Below are 20,519 nucleotides of genomic sequence, written 5' to 3'. Positions count from 1 at the left end.
GTACTTGACCACGTGTGGACAACTAGAAAGTGATCGATCTGAACTTTGAACCCAGGCAACCTGGCTCTTTGCCTCTCTTATACTATGCTGCCTCTATACTTGATTAATGGGAAAAACTTTTATGAAAGTTATAATATTGAATTCTTAGAAAGAGTTATTAGTTATGAACTATAAAAAGTAAACCACACAAAAATTCATGTCTTCTTTGGAAGTACATTATTGACCAAATTGGAAAAACATGAAAAGGGCTTGTGCCAGTGAATAAGATTTCTGTTTGACAACACAACGTTAATTAAGAAACAGAACTGAGAAGTCACGCTCGTTAATGTCTTTTGATTTAACTAGAGCCTTTTATGCTCTCCTTCATTCACTTACTCATTCAAGAAATGTTCAATACATCCTGATTGACAGGATAGAAAAAAGTAACAGACAAATCCCTGTCCTTGAGAGGCTCTGCAACTCAGGAATGGGAAGCAAGGCTCAAAGCAGTGAAGTGTATTTCCCAGACTTTACATCATAGGCTCTCCCCGCAAAACTATATCACGTCAGCTTTCCATAAGAACATTAAAACTGACAGAGGATTATCAAATATAATATATAAATGTAGTGACTAATGTCATGTTAAAAAAAAAACCTGTCTAAGAGAATAACATTATCCCTATAGGCTGAGAAACGGGAATAAATGCCCTGGGCCCACAGATGCGTTACAAGAGGCCCAATATAGTATACAAAATACATAAAACACACCCAAATAAACTGATTCTAACCCAATGTGCCAACTATGCATTTCTTAAAAATTTTTGTTTGCGTCCTTAGAAGTTAGAAAATCTCTTTTGAACGGTCTCAAATAGAAACCCACAGAGTTTAGAACTGTCTTTTCTTAAATAAAATTTTACTTTAGCAATAAAAAAATACTACATAGCAATGACTATTTACTAAGCATATACTCTGTTTGAGGCACTTGACTCTCATGTCATTAGTGTCCTCAGCACCCAGGAGCTTCATGTTTCCTCCCTCCTCACAAGGGAGTTGCGGAACCAAGATTTAAAACTAGGTCTGTTTGATTTCAAAGTCCAGGCTATTACTCACTACCTACACTGTCCCTACCAAGTACAAGTAACAGTAATCATCTTACAGCTGTGTTTAATAAATACTCTTATTACCACAGTGTAAAATATTTTCAAATTTAAGAACTGGCACATTCTCTCTCCCTAAAGTTACAAACAGAAAAACACTAACAAGAAATATTAAGTGCTATGTTATTCCACTTTAATTTCATTTTGCCTATCTTCCAGTGAAAGATTTGAGAATACTGTTCTGTAATTTCTAAATCATGCCTGTCACAACAAAAGTAAGCAAGAAATACTTACCTAAATAAATAATGCTCTCCTCTCCATGAGCACGGCAACCGTTTGACGCAGTTCAGATTTCAAATATTACCTCCCACGCGTTCCCAGAAGTTCATTCTCACTTACACTCATCAGAACAAATGTTGTGACTTTTGGTTCGGTAAGTACGGCTGCCTCACCGTGACACTACCAAAATTCCAAGCTCAAAATGCTGCCAGCTCTCCAGCTAAGTTTGCAATGCAAAATAAAACAGGATGATTAACAGTGGGCAAGTGTGTTCGACTAGGAAACAGATTCCTTGATTCAATACCCCAAGTCACCGAGCACCTGTAAATATGGGACACTAGGTAATTTTAAGTGAAAAAAGAATCCTCAAGGTTCATTTCATGGTTCTTCAGTATGCTCAAGTAACAAAAAAAATCACAATCACTTGGGAACTATAAAATGACTGCCAAGACACACCCACCATTTTTTCTTTTAAATGACCTTCACAAACATTTCTGCCTACAAGTGCCACACCTGTCTGCTCTCCCAGAGCCAGGGATGGGACACCCGCCCCAGCTCAACTGGTTTCCCAAAGAGACAGGGAGGCTGAACTCCCCCCACTGACAACCTTGCACTAGATTACATGCTTGGGTACTTATGAGATTCTCACTAACACAACTCTGGGCTTCATCTGTGGAGAAGCATTAGACAAAAAGATAAAAAAGGCCACAGGACTTCCCTGGTGGCACAGTGGTTAAGAATCCGCCTGTCAATACAGGGGACACGGGTTCGAGCTCTGGTCCAGGAAGATTCCCACATGCTGCGGAGCAACTAAGCCCGTGCACCACTGAGCCTGCACTCTAGAGCCCATGAGCCACAACTACTGAGCCTGCGCTCTAGAGCCTGTGAGCCACAACTACTGAAGCCCGCGTGTCTAGAGCCCGTTCTCTGCAACAAGAGAAGCCACCGCAATGAGAAGCCCGCACACCGCAACGAAGAGTAGCCCCTGCTCGCTGCAACTAGAGAAGCCCGCGTGCAGCAACAAAGACACAACGCAGCCAAAAACATAAATAAATTTATATATATATAAAAAAAAGGAGATAAAGAAGGACAGACATATGCTCTGGGCTCTCATTAAGAGGCCAAGAATGATAAGTAAAATTCAGAGGATAGAGTCACCAAAATAAGTCCACATCCACAGGATTTTAAGTGAACGTCAGAATAATGCACACAGAGATAAAGAGATCACAGAGTAGGAGAAACAAGTGTTTTGGTTTACATGTATTTTTTTTAATCAGACAAAAAGAAAAGTAAACATATACATTTAAAAAAAATTACAGTAATTAGAGCCTATCTAACCAAAACTGTTACCTGGAATTTTTCAACATTTTCACTTTAGCAGAATTAGACAAATGACACCTGACAGTACAATTATTTTTTTTCCTCCAAAAGTAACACTGAGTATGTCCTGGAGACACTATGAACTAACAAATATACTATGTACTATACAGACAACTAATAGTAATAATAATGATGGCTACAAACGTCTGATTCTTTGAAGGAAGGTTCAATAATCTTTCATATGCTAGCTTTACTATTGCTGGAGAGCAGAGTGAAATACACTAAACTATGAGCTCCTTAAAGGCAGAAACCAGACTAGACGTGGCATCTCTTCTAGCACATAGAAAACCTTTAATAGGTGGTGAATGAAACATAGATACTGGATATTCAATTAGGCAAAAATTTCCATCCCCCAGAAAAACTGATTGAGGTGTCAGTGCATTAAAAAGTACATATTTATTTACTCCCTAAGGCTCACATTAACTATCTCCTTGCCTGAACTTGCTTCAAATTTTAGTTCAACAAGCTAAACAGATAAAAGAAGAGAAATGGTGTTAATTCATCTTATATGAAAGTACTGAAAAACAGTCCCGGCACTGATTGAGGCGTCCCTCACTCTGCCTAAGGAAGAACAGATTCAGAAGGCAGACTTCCCCCCGCCCCAGCCCCTTTGATAAGCTTTCCATTTTCTAACTTCAGCACAAAAAAATATTTAAAACAGTCTGGCTACGGGAAATCTTCCTCTTTTCCATCCTTACTAGAGACACACGTCTTTCACTGCTTGTCATGTCTGTTTTTGCATAGTCAAGGTTTTCAGATCTTGAAACTGAGTGTGTTCATGTTGTGCCCTTCTTATGGGGATGGGACTTTATGTATACTATATATAATATTTTATATTAAGTATGAAGAATTTCTAATGCAAGAAATTTCCAACATTTTAATATTACTATAGTTCATAACACTGCCTATATGCTTAAAACAAAAAAAATAAATTTAATTCGATGTACTGTTAAAACACCACTGACTATATGCCTACCAAATTAACTGATAATAGATTTTAACAAAGAATTCATCTCTCTAACTGAAATAGAGTTTAGCCAAAATGTCTCTGGCCAAATTTTATAACATTTTACCAAAAAAATGTTATCATCATCAAACACTAAACCACTAACATACACCCTGAACCTATAAATAAAGACATTAGATTCTAAGGAGAAGAACCTTGTGAGGCCTCAGTCAGACACTACTTTCCCTTAGCTAAATGCAGACCCTTTCACCAAAACAGCATTCTCAAACTTTTTGATCCCAGAGCCCCTCTACCCTCTTAAAAATTACCTGGGATACAAAAGAGCTCTTGTTCCTGTTCAATATCATATCTATTGATATTTAGTATTAGAAGTTAAAACTAGGAAATTTTTATATTATTTTTTAAATTTATTTAAAAATAATTGTTGCATGTTAATATGAATATGTATTTAGAAAAATGATGACAGCCTCCCCCAAAAACAACAGTGAGGAAAACAGCACTGTCTCGCAGTTTCAAATCTCCTCATCTGGATTCTCATACCTGCTTCCACATTAAACCTCTTGCAATATGTTGTTCTGGCTGAAGCACATATAGAATAAATGGTCTTATACAGACAGGCAGACAATAAAAGGAGAATTATTTTAATAAGCTTTTCAGATAATTGTGGACATTCTTTAACATTCCTCCAAAACTCAATGAGTAGCGGTTTCTTAAAGATTAGTTGCAATGTGGAATCTAAAATCACAATTAACGAGTTGTACTTTGTCACATTAAAATCCACTGGTCTATCTTGCCTCTGAATGACTCTTGTATCCATCATGCATTGGTCACTTGAAAAATAATAATTCACTGAGTTAGGCTTATCTTATTTTCCAAATGTTGGAACATTTCACTACACAGTATCAAAAACAAAAAACAAATACAAAATCTTTAACATCACCACTGCTTTTATCAGGAAAGTCTTGAGATTGAAAAACTATAAGCTCACAGCAGCAGATACAAGTTTTCAAGATTCTAATTTTCATCTGAAAGCTTGATTTTTATCACTTGCAACAAAAATCAATTTTTTTTAAAGCAATGGCCTTACTTTGTTCATTTTTGAGAAAATGTCCAACAAATGCCCTGCTGTGAATAAGCAGCCTGTCAGTCATTCTTTCAAGTAAAATTGGTGTTCCATTAAAAAAGTAACTGGCTAAACTCACAGCTCAATCAAACAAGGTTAGGGGACTTCCCTGGTGGTCCAGTGGTTAAGACTCCACGCTCCCAATGCAGGGGGCCTGGGTTCAAACCCTGGTTGGGGAACTAGATCCCACATGCCACAACTAAGGAGGCTGTGAGCTGCAACTAAGGAGCCCACGTACGGCAACTAAGAAGTCCATGCCTGCCGCAACTAAGACTCAGCACAACCAAATAAATAAATATTTTTTAAAAATCAAACAAGGTCAGAATTTTGATCTAATTATTTTTAAGTGGTTTTTTTTTTTTTTTTTTTTGCGGTAGGCGGGCCTCTCACTGTTGTGGCCTCTCCCGTTGCGGAGCACAGGCTCCAGACTCGCAGGCTCAGCGGCCATGGCTCACAGGCCTAGCCACTCCGTGGCATGTGGGATCTTCCCGGACCGGGGCACAAATCTGTGTCCCCTGCATCGGCAGGTGGACTCTCAACCACTGTGCCACCAGGGAAGCCCTTAAGTATTTTTAAAGGTATAAATACTCCCTTGACTTCATAAACTGAGAATATGCAATTGTTTCTTCAATGTAAAAAGAAAGTTATCCCTACCTGCCTTACAAAGCAGCTGTGAAGCAACCACATATGGAAGCATCTATTCTAGTGCCTGACACAGCAAAGACGCTCAACTAACCATGGTTAGTTCCTTCCATCATCCTGTCTCTCACTATATTATTAATACTAATGAATCCCCTCTAGTTCTTCATTTTTCTATTTCTCCTCTATAACCAAGTTGTCACTCACCTACCTTCCAACCACTTTTAAGTTACTGAATTCCTCTCTATGAGACAGAAAAACAGACAGGTAGTATTCAACCATAGGTTACGGAAAGAGGGCTTCAGAAGTCAAGCATCTTGTAGAAGGGCTCCGAGACACAAATTTCTCTGGTTTAGAAGCCTAGTCCTTTCCCTCTCCCTTTAATGTACCAAGTTACATTCATGATTCTCCAGAAATGTGAGCTCAAATGTTGTTATAACACGTTTCAAAATAATTGTTGTGATAAAATTGTTCAAGGAGTCATCCTGAGTTTAAACCATCTGTCTGGCATTTACTGAAGCAATTGCTAAAGATATTCTATGCATACAGATGAGATTTTTCTCAACAAAAATGTTTTCACATCTGTTGTTTTTGTTGATATGTCACCTAGATTAGCAAATTCTTTCCTACGAAGGAAACAGGGTGAAAACACAGAACATTTTTAATGAACACATTTTTAAATGAGTCTTAAAATTATGTCATCTTTCCAACCATCTTTTTCTACTGCTACTCTATGACAATCATACTAAAATTATGTATGTGTGTATACATACATACACACGCATGCACACACATGCACACATACATGTACGTACGCATGCATATGTACACTCGTCTGTGCAGATGCATACACTCATACTTACGCACATACATACATATATGCATACATACATCTAAAGAGACAGAGAGAGAAATTTCCAGTATCTCAAGTCAACTGACACTGTGACTTTAATCTTTAAACATGTCTAAGACTTCAAATCACAAACTGGAAAATTCACGCATTGAAGTCCATCAGAACTGGTCTACAGAAGTGAAGAAATTTATATGCAATTGATGTTACACAGTGTCCAAGAATTCTAAAACATAAAGAATACACTCATTCCATATTCCAAAAGATAGATATATTCCAATGTGTAGCAAATAATTGTACCATATGAACATGTATTGTTTTGACTGCCCAGCAGGCCCTCGTTTCAGGTGCGAGCACCACCGCGGCCCTTTCTTTGGTTATCTGCCCTCCCCCGAAAGCTGGGACTCTGGTGGTACTGCCAATCATACTACCCTGCACACCTCATGCCTTCTTTGTGATGGGCTGGCAATAAATACAGTGCTGACGCATGAGAGTGCTCAACCTACCTACCAGAGGAATTGGTCCAGAGACGAGCACAAGACTTAATTAAGCTAAGGTGAGCCGTCCCTGCAAAGGATTTCACATACAAACTTCAGGTCTTTCTTCTGGATCTAACTGTGATGATAGAAGCGTGGAGCAGTCAGCAGCTGTAACCTGTACATTACGGTTCTCCAGAGAAACAGATACAAGAAGAGGTGTATAGACAGGCAGACAGACAGAGAGATAGATAGATAGACAGATATAGAAAAAGATTTATTTTAAGGAATTGGCTCATGCAATGGTGAAGGCTTGGCAAGTCCAAAGTCTACAGAGCAGCCTGGCAGGCTGGAGACCAAGGGAAACATAGCAGTTCAAGTTCAAGAGCGGTCTGGTGGCAGCACTCCTTCTTACCAAGGGGAGGTTCTAGTCTCTGTTCTGTTAAGGCCTCCAACCGATTGGATGAGGCCCACCCACATAATGGAGGACAACGTGCTTTACTCAAGGTCCGCCAATTTACATGTTAATCTCATCCAAAAAACACCTTCACAGAAACATCCAGAATAATGTTTGACCAAGTACCTGGACGCCATGGTCCAGCCAAGCTGACACCTAAAATTAACCATCACAAGTTCACCTCTTATCAACTGCAGACGTATCACGTTAAGCATATTAAGTTGCTTTTTTTTTCATCAGTATTGCCTTCACTGTACAGATTCTTTATTATTTGTTGTCAGAAGTTTGCTGGCAGAAATGGGTAGGATACAATCTTTGGCTTTAAAGACTACAGTCTGAAGAGAGTAGGACGTGCACAAAGGGAATATTACTTTGCTCTTCCTACGCTGGACTGGAATCAGCCTGATAACTCTCTCCTGGCCAGCTCTTCCCCTGGCCTTCGTGGCACTTGATAACTGGCCTGGCACAGAATGGGTGTGAAGTGGGAAGACCTCAGAAGAAGAAGGTAGGGTCGACAACTATTATCTGCCTGCCTGGCTCCTCTCCCTTATTCTGGGAACAGCACGTCTGCTCCTTCCGTGGGGGAACTGCTTCTACTCAAATTCCAGCTACGCAGTCTGGGTACGATCCACCCGTGCCCCTGGTCATAGCATAAGCATAATCCAAGCCAAGCCAATTCTCTCTCCAAGGTTTTCTGAATTAGAACTAAGGGAGGAAAAACAGATGCTCTAATAGACGCTCTAATAGGAAAACTAAGGATGTGACCCTAGCACTTGCCAGCAACTTGTCTACAGCCACGTGGAAGAAGTCTGTGTGGAAGAACGACAGAGTCATGGAAGGGGAATGAGAGATGAGAGAGAAAGGATAAAAGGAATCCTGACAGTGAGAAGGCCTTAGTTCCAATCACCCCTAACGCCTACATGAATAAACCCTTCCTCTAGTTTGGTTACATGAGCCAGTAAATTCCCTTTTGCCTAAACTAGGCACAGTTGGGTTTCTACCACTAAGTCCTGACTAACAGACAGGAATTAAAGCAGAAAAGGGTAAAATAAAGCCAAGTGCATCTAGGATCATGAGGCAGAAGGACAGGTCAAGTTTATAAGAAAGGTAAAGAAGAGACCAACGTGTCTTAGAAAAGGAAAAGGTGAGAAAAGGGCAGGAAAAAGGTGAGAGAGGTGGATGTAAAGAGATTTATGTGGATTGTGAGCCCAGCGGCACCATATGCATGAACACACGTGCAGGCATTTTCTTGAAAAGATGGTCTACGGCTGTCACTAGATCCTCGGAAAGGAGCCTGGTAAACAGATCGATGCTAAATTAAAGCAGGCTCTTGATTCCAGGAGGAAGTTAATGATAGATGATAAAGCATTTACTTTCTAATATCAAGAGTTTCTGAGAAAAGACCCGCAGCAGTTAGAACAAGGTGCTCTTCTCACGGAGAAGAGAAGGCATGCCAAAGAAAGTAAGAACAGTCATCCTAAGAGATCTCGATTCATTCTGCCTTCAGGTTTGATCCAAATGTAATTTCAAGCAGATCTAGCTCCTCTCCCAAATTTCCATCTAATTAGACATTTATGCCTAAATTTCCTTAAAGATTTATCAATTTTCACTCCATAATTACCTTGCCCAGAACTTTCACTTTAAGAATCTGGGTTTCTGGATACCCTGAAATTAAAGCAGAATTTGATGTAAATGTGCATTTCTTGAGAGGATTTTGCATTTTTCACCAAATTCTGATTGCATTTTTCATCAAATTGCATTTTTCATATAAATCCTGTGACTTTATAAATATGTACGTAGTCAATTAAATAAAATCAAAACAACTTTATTCTTTCCTGTTTTGATTTAGTAGAAAGATTTGACAAGAAGATGATCCTAGAAAGCAGAAAAAGAAGATAGTTTCCCAAATGCTATTCAGAGGAGGAAAATACAAAGAAAGGAAGGCTAAAGGACAAACTAACAAAACCACCCAGAAGAGCACTGCTGATCTCATCACTCCCAGGGATGCCACGAATTAAAATATTACTGAAAGAAGATTCAAGCTTAATACAAACAACTCTCCGTATGTGGCGATGATGACCATTTCTGCAGACCATCAGAACCCTTTTCTTTACTTCCCACCACCCCTTTAGTACTTTATATGCTCAAGCAAAGGACAGTCCAAGAACTGGAATGGAACTGAAATGCTGATCAATTACTACTTGCTAAAGTAAGTTTAAAGAATAAAAAAAGATTAACGAGGGGAGAGAGAAAAACTACTGATTATGCCACCTACAGAGTTCACATTAATACATTTCCTGTTCAACACAGGCAGAGACTATTAAGGGCTTACTATAAATATGTTCAATTTCATGTACATCTATTCTTATATTGAGTCTTTTATTTATTATTTATTTTAGTTATTTAAATGAAATGTCAGTTCCAGTTTACCAGCTTTTTCGCTTTTATCTTCTAATGATTAAGCCACCAGATACACCTATCTTGGTTGTCTCAAAACAGTCAACTGTTTTAACTAATTTTTCAAGAGTCAAGTACTGTTAATACTAGATTATGCATTCTGGGCAGGGGGATATAGAAAATCCAGAATCTGACAGTAATTTGGCTGGCCAGCCTTCGAAAGCAAAGCCACTAAATATACCGGCCAGTTGATTTGATTAAGTAGATCTGCCACCCATGAGATCGTCTTTCTGAAATTTGGTAGAGATATTAATCACTCCAGTTTCTGTGCCAAAAAATATACCACCAATTCTACTAATAATTATTATCAAAAGGAATACAAAGTTCACACTCAAATAAGTAAAGGTACAGCTTTCTACTTTATAAAAACATTTAAAAATAATTTTGAAAATTGTTTAAAAATCCAGGAACCACTTAAAATGTTCATCTCCTACGATTCAAGGTCTAAGAAAGATTTTAGTGATTTTTAACATATATATAAACTTAAAACATCAGGTTTTAGAAAACTAAGGGTTCTGAAAGAGCAGTGAAACCCTTAAACATACTGTGCCTGGGCATTCTAATCTCTAAGACTGCCAGCAACTACAAGGCTTGGAGAGAATAGAACTAGTATCGTGCTTGGGGCTTCCCTTGTGCCAGATACACAAGGAGTTCCACACACAGTATTTCATTAAATATAACAACAATTCTCAGTTCATTTTTAGAGGTAAGAAAACTGAGGCTCAGCGATTAGGGGACTTGCCCATGGACATACAGCTACACAGCAGCAGATCCCAAATCTTAAAAGCCACATCTGTCCTAACTCAAGTTCAGACACTACATTGCCCTAAATTTAAAAAGTAAAATAGGGCTTCCCTGGTGGCACAGTGGTTAAGAATCTGCCTGCTAATGCAGGGGACACGGGTTTGAGCCCTGGTCCGGGAAGATCCCACATGCCGCCGAGCAACTAAGCCTGTGTGCCACAACTACTGAGCCCTGTGCTATAACTACTGAAGCCCGTGCACCTAGAGCCCGTGTTCTGCAACAAGAGAAGCCACCGCAGTGAGAAGCCTGCGCACCGCAAGGAAGAGTAACCCCCGCTCGACGCAACTAAAGAAAGCCCGGGCACAGCAACGAAGACCCAACACAGCCAAAAATAAATATAAACAAATAAATAAATTTATTTTTAAAAAGAGAGAGAGAGACATAATTTGAGAGCAAATCACAAAAGACAACAACAAAAAAGTAAAATAAACAATACCAGCACTCAAGAGACAATTCCAACTGCTCTGAAATAAGACACTGAACTTCATCCATACTTTACCAAAGAAAATCATGATATAAATGCTGAAGATTAGGTTTTCAGACAAATTCACTAAAACTTATTCAAGCCATTATATAGCATAAGCCATCAGCACCCAAATCTCCTAAAATTCCTAATTTGGGAGCTGCTCTAAGCAATAAAGAAATTAAACAGGAAGTTGTGGTGAGTCTGAGCAGGTGGCAAAGCAGCATTTCAGAGAATTTTAAGGAAGCTAAGTAATGACTCCACGCGTTCCAGCAGCAGGGCAGGGGAGGACTTCACAAAAGGGTCTACCAACAGCGAGCGAGGATCTGGACGAAAGGGGACATTATTAGCTGCCGCTACACAAAGCTAATTTATGTCTGTTTTTAGATTCAGCACCATCTTTGTGGAAACAGATTTAGGAAAATCTCTAACAAACACTGAAACCTTTTATACCTAATCCTGAATTAACCAGAAAATCTAATTAGCCTGAAAAATTACACCTCTCAGCATTCTTCTTTGTTTAGTAAATATTCTGTTTGCATAACAGATATTTTGAAAATACTCCGTATGGTGAAACTGCACATACAGTATGATTCTTTCTTTGTAAATACACAGATATATTTATGACTGTATAATTAAAATCTGTATTTTTAAATACAATAAACATCTGTATTAACAGTCCACATAATATGGGAATAAAGACTAAAAAGAAATATTTAAATATTCTTCAATTAGAAACAAAGCTTCAATCTATAAAAAATTACACAATTGATTTTGTGAACCTAGTGTACTATGATAACACCTAGAAATGTTGATGAATTGTTCCATATATAAAATTTTCCAGATGAATTTAATATTAGATTTCAAATACCAGAAATACGTTAGTTTAGCAATGTCAATGAAGAAACTTTCTATAAATATATCTGCCAATATAAAAAAGCTAGTATAGAACATAAACATTTCTAGATTCATAGTCATCATAAACATTCATATTGTATTTTTAAAATAACATGATTCTCAGCTTTACAGTATTTTGGCCTTCTTCCTAAAGTCATCACTTCTTCTGGCATCCTGTCAGCCTCACAGATGAAGGTCTACCATCTCGACTTTCCAGCTTTAGACCTCACTTTCTAACTACAGGGAACCGGGAAACTTGATACTCAAGGCTGGTAAGACACACATATTAAAGGAATATTAATGAGATCATGAGAGAAAAATAGGGCATCAGGAGCAAAGTGTATAATTTTTAAGGCTGTTCTAAGGTTTGGAGCTCGGAACACTGATTTTTCAGTTTCATCTTCATATCAACCATTAGTATAAACTTTGAAATGACCTAAAAACTTGATCTGATGAAGACCCTGCATATGATGTACCCAATTTAAGGGGGGGGTGGTGGAGACTGAATATTACGATTTTTTTGTTGTTGTTGCGGAGCACAGGCTCCGGACGCGCAGGCTCAGTGGCCATGGCTCACGGGACCAACCGCTCCACAGCACGTGGGATCTTCCCGGACCGGGGCACGAACCCGCGTCCCCTGCGTCGGCAGGCGGACTCTCAACCACTGCGCCACCAGGGAAGCCCTATGATTTTATTTTTACTCAAATTTTGGAATCTCTCTATTGCATTACAGTTTTCTACCCCCAACTTCACCTCTCTAATACCATTCTTCATAGAGCCTATGCTGTGTCAAAGGTCACAGCACTGCTGGATGGCTGTTTTTCAAGCAGAAACATGCATCTTTGATGGGACATTAATCTAGGTCTCCCCTTCCATGTATTTGTGGCTAAACACTGGTCATTATTACAGAAGCATTTAGCACATCTACTATGTACCAGGGTACTATGCTAGGCACCGGACAGACAGAGAGATCAAGACATGGTAGATAGCTTGGCCTCGGAGATCACAGACTGACTAGTGAGAAGAAAGAAAACAATCATAAGTGTGATGAGTACAGCAAAGGGAAAAGACAGGGCATGATGGAAGCTTGTGGTGAGAGGATCCCCCAGAGAACTTTCACCACTGCCAAGTGGCAAAGAGGCCATCCTCTAACCAAGACTGTTAAGAGGTCAAGACAATGAGTACTTAAAAACTACCATTAAAAACTTACCAATCACTTCCAGTTCTGGGAAAAAGGAGGAAATGTACTTTACCCTATTCTTCACACTAGGTATAAATAAAAACATAATATATAAAACAAACAGAAGACAACTCTGAAAGGCAGAGAGAAGGTAAACCAACTGTGACCTTAGGACCCAATGAACAACAAACCGGTGAGTTCCCTGGGTTTAGTTGTGGCTTCATACACCACAGGTTTGAAGAGGGAAGTCAGGGACTTCCCCGGTGGTCCAGTGGGTAAGACTCTGCACTCCCAATGCAGGAGGCCCAAGTTCGATCCCTGGTCGGGGAACTAGATCCCACGTGCATGCTGCAACTAAGAGTCCACATGCCACAACTAAGAGTCCGCATGCCGCAACTAAGAAGTCCGCATGCCACAACTAAGAAGTCCGCACACTGCAACTAAAAACAGGTGCACCCAAAATATAATAAATATTAAAAAAAAAAAAAGAGGGAAGTCAGCAACCCAGAAACACCAACAGGCACAGACCAAAAAAGCCCCAACAAATCCCTGCTCTACATCTAGCAGAAGATCCAGAAAAGGGGAAGACCAGCAAGGCTGAAAGGTTTTGGATATTACCGCGCTAGTCCAGCCAAATGGCACAGAACAAACCACCGATTCCACCCACAGACCACCAGCGGCGGCAAGCAGGGCTATAACAGGCACCCTACAACCCCCGCCAGGGTGCTGTCAGAGAAGGCAGAGGCGGCAACCAGGGAGGTCACTGCCAGACAGTCACAAGACCCCCCAACCTATGTATATACACACAGAGGGCGCTTACTGGAGACTCAGAACCTGCACCACCGCCGAGCAGCAAGGAGGCCATCCTCTGACCAGCACATCGGTGGAGGGCATGTGGGCCAAGGAATGAGGCACTGCCGCCACCCCCCCGCCCCAGTCAGGAAGGCAGCAGGGAGATGTACTGGGGAGCCAGGCACTAATGAGGAACTCTCAGAGAAGGCCAAAAACATGGGTACTTGAAGAAGTTAAAGCCTCTGTCTGGTACCTACAACTACATCAAACCTTAGACACAGTCCAATTTCTAGCCCGTTGAACATAACACTGCACGCTAGAGGCCTATTTACTTCCATTCCTATTACCCAATAAAACATGTCTGGCTCTCAACAAAAACTACGAAGCATGGCAAAAGGCAAGAAAAAAATCATCTAAAGAGATAAAGGTAGCATCAAACTCAGATACGGCACAGATGTTGGAATTATCAGGCGGAATTTAAAATAACTACTATTAATATTTTAAGGGCTGTAAAGGAAAAAGTAGGCAACATACAAGAACAAATGAGTAATGCAAGCAGAGGGATGGAAAATCTAAGACAGAATCAAAAAGAAATGCCACAAATTAAAACACTGTAACAGAAAAGAGAAAATGCCTTTGATGTGATGATCAGTAGACTGGACACGGCTGGGAAAAGAATCAATGAGCTTGAAGATACGTCAACAGAAATTTCCCAAACTGAAAGCAGGATAAATACCAAAAACTTACACAAATACCAAAGTACAAAAAAACGCACACAAACTGCAGAAAACCAAAGATGAAGAGAAAATCTTGAAAGAAGCCAGAAGCAAAAACACTGAACTAGTGAAGAAGAAGAATAGGAGTTACAGCATACTCCTCTCTGGAGACCATGCAAACAAAAAAAGAGTGGGAAAAATATTTCAAGTGTTGAAAGAAAAAAATCACCAACAAGAACTCTGTATCTAAAGAAATCATGCGTCAAAGTGAAGCACTTTCCTGAACAAACAAAACTGAGAGAATTCAGCACTAGCAGACCTGCCTGCAAGAAATGTTAATACTGTTAAGATGGCATTACTCCCCAAATCAACCTACAGATGATCCCTATTAGAATCCCAGCTGGCATCTTCAAACCTGCCTCTGCTCCATCTTCACACCTTCCCTCTGTGTGGTGCCCCTCTGCCTCTCTATGGACATCTGTGGTCGCATGTAGGGTCCAGGATAATGCCCTCATCTCTAAATCCTTACCTTAATCATATCTGCAAAGGCCTTCTTCCCGTCTTCAGCCTACAATAGCAAAAATATCTTGGAAAAAGAAGAAAGTAAGAGGAATCAGTTTACTCAATTTCAAGGCTATTATATAGCTAGAGTAATGAAGCCTGTGTGGTATTAGAGGAGGGACATAATGTCTCTGAGTGAAACAGAAGAGATGGCCCAGAAACAGACCCATACAAGTGTGGCCAGCTGATTTTTGACAGAAGTGTAAAAGCAATTTATTGGAGGAAAGATAGCTTTTCAACGAACAGTACTGTAGTAATCAGATACCCATAGGCCAAAAAAAATGAACCCTGATTTAACCTCATACAAAAATTAAACTCAAAATGGATCACAGGGACTTCCCTGGTGGAGCAGTGGTTAAAAATCCGCCTGCCAATGCAGGGGACACGGGTTCATGCCCTGGTACGAGAAGATCCCACATGCCGCGGAGCAACTAAGCCCGTGCACCACAACTACTGAGCCCACGTGCCACAACTACTGAAGCCTGTGCACCACAACTACCGAAGCCCGCGTGCCTAGAGCCCATGCGCCACAACAAGAGAAGCCATCACTATGAGAAGCCTGTGTACCGCAGCAAAGAGTAGCCCCCACTCACCTCAACTAGAGAAAGCCCGTGCACAAAACCAAAGACCCAACACAGCTAAAAATAAATAAATAAATAAATTGATTTTTTTAAAAAATGGATCACAGATTCAAATGTAAAACTATAAACTTTTAGGGGAAAAAAAATACTTGAGGCAAATATTTAGAATCTAAACCTACTGTGATGGTTAATTTTGTGTGTCAGCTCAGCTGGGCCACATATTTGGTGAAGCATTATTCTAGATGTTTCTGTGAGGGTGTTTTGGATGCAATTAACATTTAAATTGGTGGACTCTGAATAAATCAGCTTGCCCCCTGCCCCCAATAGAGTGGGTGGCCTCATCCAGTCAGTTGAAGGCCCTCAGACAACGGAAGACTGACCTCCCGTGCAAGAATAAGTTCTGCCAGCAGACAAACTTCGGATCTGAACTTCAACACTGGCTCTCCCCTGGGTCTCCGGCCTACCATCCCATCCTGCAGGTGTTGGACTTGCCAACTTGTATAATCACATAAGCCAATTCCTTAAAATAAATCTCTCTCCATATACACACACACACACACACACACGCGCCTTATTGCTTGTTTCCCTGGAGAACCCTGACTAATAGAGCTATATAGCGAGTTCTTAAGATTTGACACAAAAGCCTGATCCATAAAAGGGAAAATTAATAAATTGGACTTTATCAAAATTAAAAACCTTTGCTCTGCAAAAGACACTGTTAAGAATACAAAAAGACATTGGGAGAAAATATTTGCAAATTATATATCTGACAAATGACTAGTATCTAGACTATACTAAAAAGAGACTCTCTAATCAGCTTGATGCTTTGTGATGACCTAGAGGGGTGGGATAGGGAAGGTGGGAGGGAGGCTCAAGAGGGAGGGGGTATGGGGATATATGTATACATAGAGCTGATTCGCTTTGTTGTACAGCAGAAACTAACACACCATTGTAAATTGCAATTACACTCCAATAAAGATTAAAAAAATAAAAAGTAAAAAAATAAAATAAAAAAAATTTTAAAACTCAACAGTACAAAAGTCTAATTAAAAATAGGCAAAAGCCTTGGGGCTTCCCTGGTGGCGCAGTGGTTGAGAATCCGCCTGCCAATGCAGGGGACACGGGTTCGAGCCCTGGTCTCGGAAGATCCCACATTGCCGCGGAGCAACTAAGCCCGTGCACCACAGCTACTGAGCCTGCGCGTCTGAAGGCTGTGCTCCACAACAAGAGAGGCCGCGACAGTGAGAGACCCGCGCACCACGATGAAGAGTGGCCCTCGCTCCCCGTAACTAGAGAAAGCCCTCGCACAGAAACGAAGACCCAACACAGCCAAAAATAAATAAATAAATTAATATTAAAAAAAAAAAAAAAATAGGCAAAAGCCTTGAAGAGACATTTCAATGAGAAGGATCTATTGATGGCAAATAAGCACATAAAAGGTGTTCAACATCATTAGCCATTCGGGAAATGGAAATTAAAATCAGGAGCAATCACTACACACCTATCAGAATGGCTAAAATAAAAAAGAGACAACACCAAATGCGGGTGCGCATGCAGAGGACCTGGACCACAAGCACTGCTGACATAAGTGTAAAACGTGCAGCCGCTCTAGGAAACAGCTTGGCAGCTTCTTGAAAAATTAAACGTGCAACTGCCATATAACTGCTGCTTAATTTTCTTGAAAAGTTAAACAGCAATTATACACACGGGCATTTATGCCAAAGAAATAAAGAAGGTACGTTCACACAAAAACCTGTGCACAAACGTTTATACGTAGCAGCTTTGTTTGCAAAAGCCAAAAACTGGAAACGCAGACATTCTTCAACGGGTGAATTATTTTTAAGTACGGTACATCCATACCATAGAATACTAGTTAACAACAAAAAGAACAAACCCTGATACACACAACAACCTGGATCAATCTCCAGAGAATCGTGTGGAATGATAAAAGCCAATCCCGGGGACTTCCCTAGTGGTCCAGTGGTTAAGAATCCACCTTCCAACGCAGGGAACGCAGGTTCAATCCCTGGCTGGGGAACTAAGATCCCACATGCTGCAGGGCGACTAAGCCCACATGCCACAACTAATAAGCCCACACGCCACACCTAGAGAGCCCACGCATCTCAACTACTGAGCTTGTGAGCCACAACTAGAGAGAAGCCCACGTGCCGCAAAGAAGAGCCTGCACACTGCAACAAAGACCCCGCGTGCCGTAACTAAGACCTGAAACAGCCAAATAAATAAATAAATATTTTTTAAAAAGCCAATCCCAGAAAGCTACATAGGCTGTGAGTCCATTTATATAACATTCCTGAAATGACAATATTATAAAAATGGAGAACAGATTAGTGGTGGTGAGCGGTTAAGCGGCGTTGGGGGTGGGAGGGGAGCGGGTGTGGCCATTAAGAGGGCAACATAAGGGTTCGTTGTGTTGATGGAAACGCCCAGCATCTCACCTGTACCAACATCAACACCCTGACTGTGATACTACAGTCCAGTCTGGCAAGACGTTACAACGGAGGTAAATGGACAGAGGGCACAGGGGACCCCTCACTATGGTTTCCTACCACTGCTTATGGAGCTACAATCATCTCAAAATGGAAGTTTAGTTAAAGAAGACTGATCAGTACTACCTTGTCAGAAGAATGAAAATCTCCTAGCAGAGACACGGCGGGGAGGGCGTAGATACTGACTGGGAAGGGGCTCATGGCTTTACACAAGCACAAATCTATCAAGCCATACATTTAAGATTAGTACAATTTACACACATGATTATATGCTATGCCTCAGTGAAAAATTATTTTAAGTTGCCTTTTGGTTATTAACCTTGTTCACTGTAACCATGATATGATTATATATATAATTTTTTTTAACTGTCTGTACACTTATCAACAATGAAACCGTGGGCAGCTTTTAGCAGAAGCTGTTTAGGTGGGGTGGTGAAGCCATAGGAGACCAGGTTAAGGAATGAGCAGGAAATGAGCGAACACAAAGAAGCAAATACGTGCAACTCTTTCCAGAAGTTGCCAGTAAAGAGTGATAAGGTGATACTCGGAAGGGAAGGTATTGCTGAAGAGCTTTACTAAAACAGGAAAACATGAGCAAATGTACATCCTGAGGGAAAAAACTTGGTAAATAATGAGTCTAAAGCCATACGAGCACAACGCTACACAATGTTTAGCAAAAGGTTTGTGAAAAAGAGGGAAAAGCAAACATGAAGAGACCACTCATTGATAGAAGATGCCACGCCTGCACTGCCTGTACTGGGGGGAGATCACTGATGACACTGGTGCACCTGTAGGTTTCATGGTGGGAATAACTGTAACAGAAACGACGACGACAACCGTAATGACAGCTCTGTGGTTCCGAACGCGTACTGCGATAGCCAGCCCCGAGGTGACCCTTAATGTCCCGTAGCCTGACATTCACACTCTGTGCTGTAACCTCCACACAGAGCAGGGCTGAGCTGTGTGATTGCTAAGACATGACAGGGCGCAACTTCCAACATCGGGGCATAAAAGACAACGCAGCTTCCACCCTCTTCCCTCTTGGATGGCTCTGTCTAGGGGAAAGCTAGTCACAACATTCAAGCATCTGCAAAGAGGCCCAAACAGGACCACGGGAGTGACCATCCTAGAGGCAGCTGCTCCGGCCCGGCCAAGACTTCGTAAGACGCCAACCCCGTGAGAGACCCTAAGCCTTTAAAACCACCAACTAAGCTGCTTCTGAATGACTGAGCCACAGAAACTGTGACATAATAAATGTTTACTGTTTTAAGCCAGGAGATCTGGGGGTAATTTATTAAGCAGCAGTAGATACCTACTCTACTTGCTTGAGTGCCAGGCACGCTAGGTATACAGGAACCCACTCGTGATCCCCATGTCAAGAGGAGGAAACTGAGACACACAGAAGTTAAGTAACTGGCCCCAATTATCACTCAGCCGGCAAGAGATATGGACCCGGATTCAAATCTAAGGACAGCTCGATTAACTGCTGTGCATACGTCCTCCCCAAGCAGAAGCAGTTCCCACCCCACAGTTTTCACTTCTGCCGTGAAACAGAAGGCAAGACTATCTGCTAAGACAGCAGGGAAAAGCAGGTGAATCAGAGAACTGAATAAAACGGAAAACGGCTGAAACAGCTGCCACAAAGAGCTAGGACGAGGTCTGGCTAGAGAAATCGAACAGGATTTCCAAATAGTCCAGGAGAGGTTAGGAGCCATGACCTTCCACGTAGTGAATTTAAGATGAGCACGATGAAGAGAACACAGGGCTGCTAGTGGACCTACACATAAAGCGTAATTTCAGGTGTGAAACAGTGGTGATGGCCAGATGGAAGAGAAAACACATGTCTTTCCCAAGTCCAACTAATACATAAGGAGCCACATGCAGAAAAATTCCAGGACACACGAAAGAAATATTCTACATCAAAGTATCACGTAAGGACTGAAGAAAAGACTAAGACGAATGATGATAAACTGACAGCAACTGCCTTGATCTCAAGCATCAGAAGTTTTTCTAGAGAACCTTCCCTTTTTCCTGTCTCCACTCAAAATGTCACAAGAAAAATTAAAACCTATAAAAGAAAAAGAACATACTAGTTCCATTACAATCGGACACACCTTAAGAGCAGCCTCACTGACTGAATTTGATGAATAAAACTTACAACAGAGCTTTAGGCCCAAAATTTATCAAATTCACTAATAATTAAACTTTTCTAAACACATTTCAGTTTCACGCATGTGCTTTTAAAATTACTTCACTTTACTTGACAAATTGACACAAAGGGGCTTCCCTGGTGGCGCAGTGGTTCAGAGTCCAC

At 40.8% G+C, this 20,519-nt stretch overlaps 1 protein-coding gene across 8 annotated transcripts in view; it reads right to left on the bottom strand.

Annotated features, from left to right (window-relative positions):
* ARHGAP12 (Rho GTPase activating protein 12) overlaps positions 1–20,519 on the bottom strand; it is a 110,695-nt gene that overhangs the window by 70,599 nt on the left and 19,577 nt on the right. The window lies entirely within an intron of this gene.

Source organism: Pseudorca crassidens, chromosome 1, assembly GCF_039906515.1.
Source record: "Pseudorca crassidens isolate mPseCra1 chromosome 1, mPseCra1.hap1, whole genome shotgun sequence".
NCBI lineage: Eukaryota > Metazoa > Chordata > Mammalia > Artiodactyla > Delphinidae > Pseudorca > Pseudorca crassidens.
The sequence above is the reverse complement of the archived record's forward strand: the minus strand, read 5'-3'. Positions and strand labels throughout refer to the sequence as shown.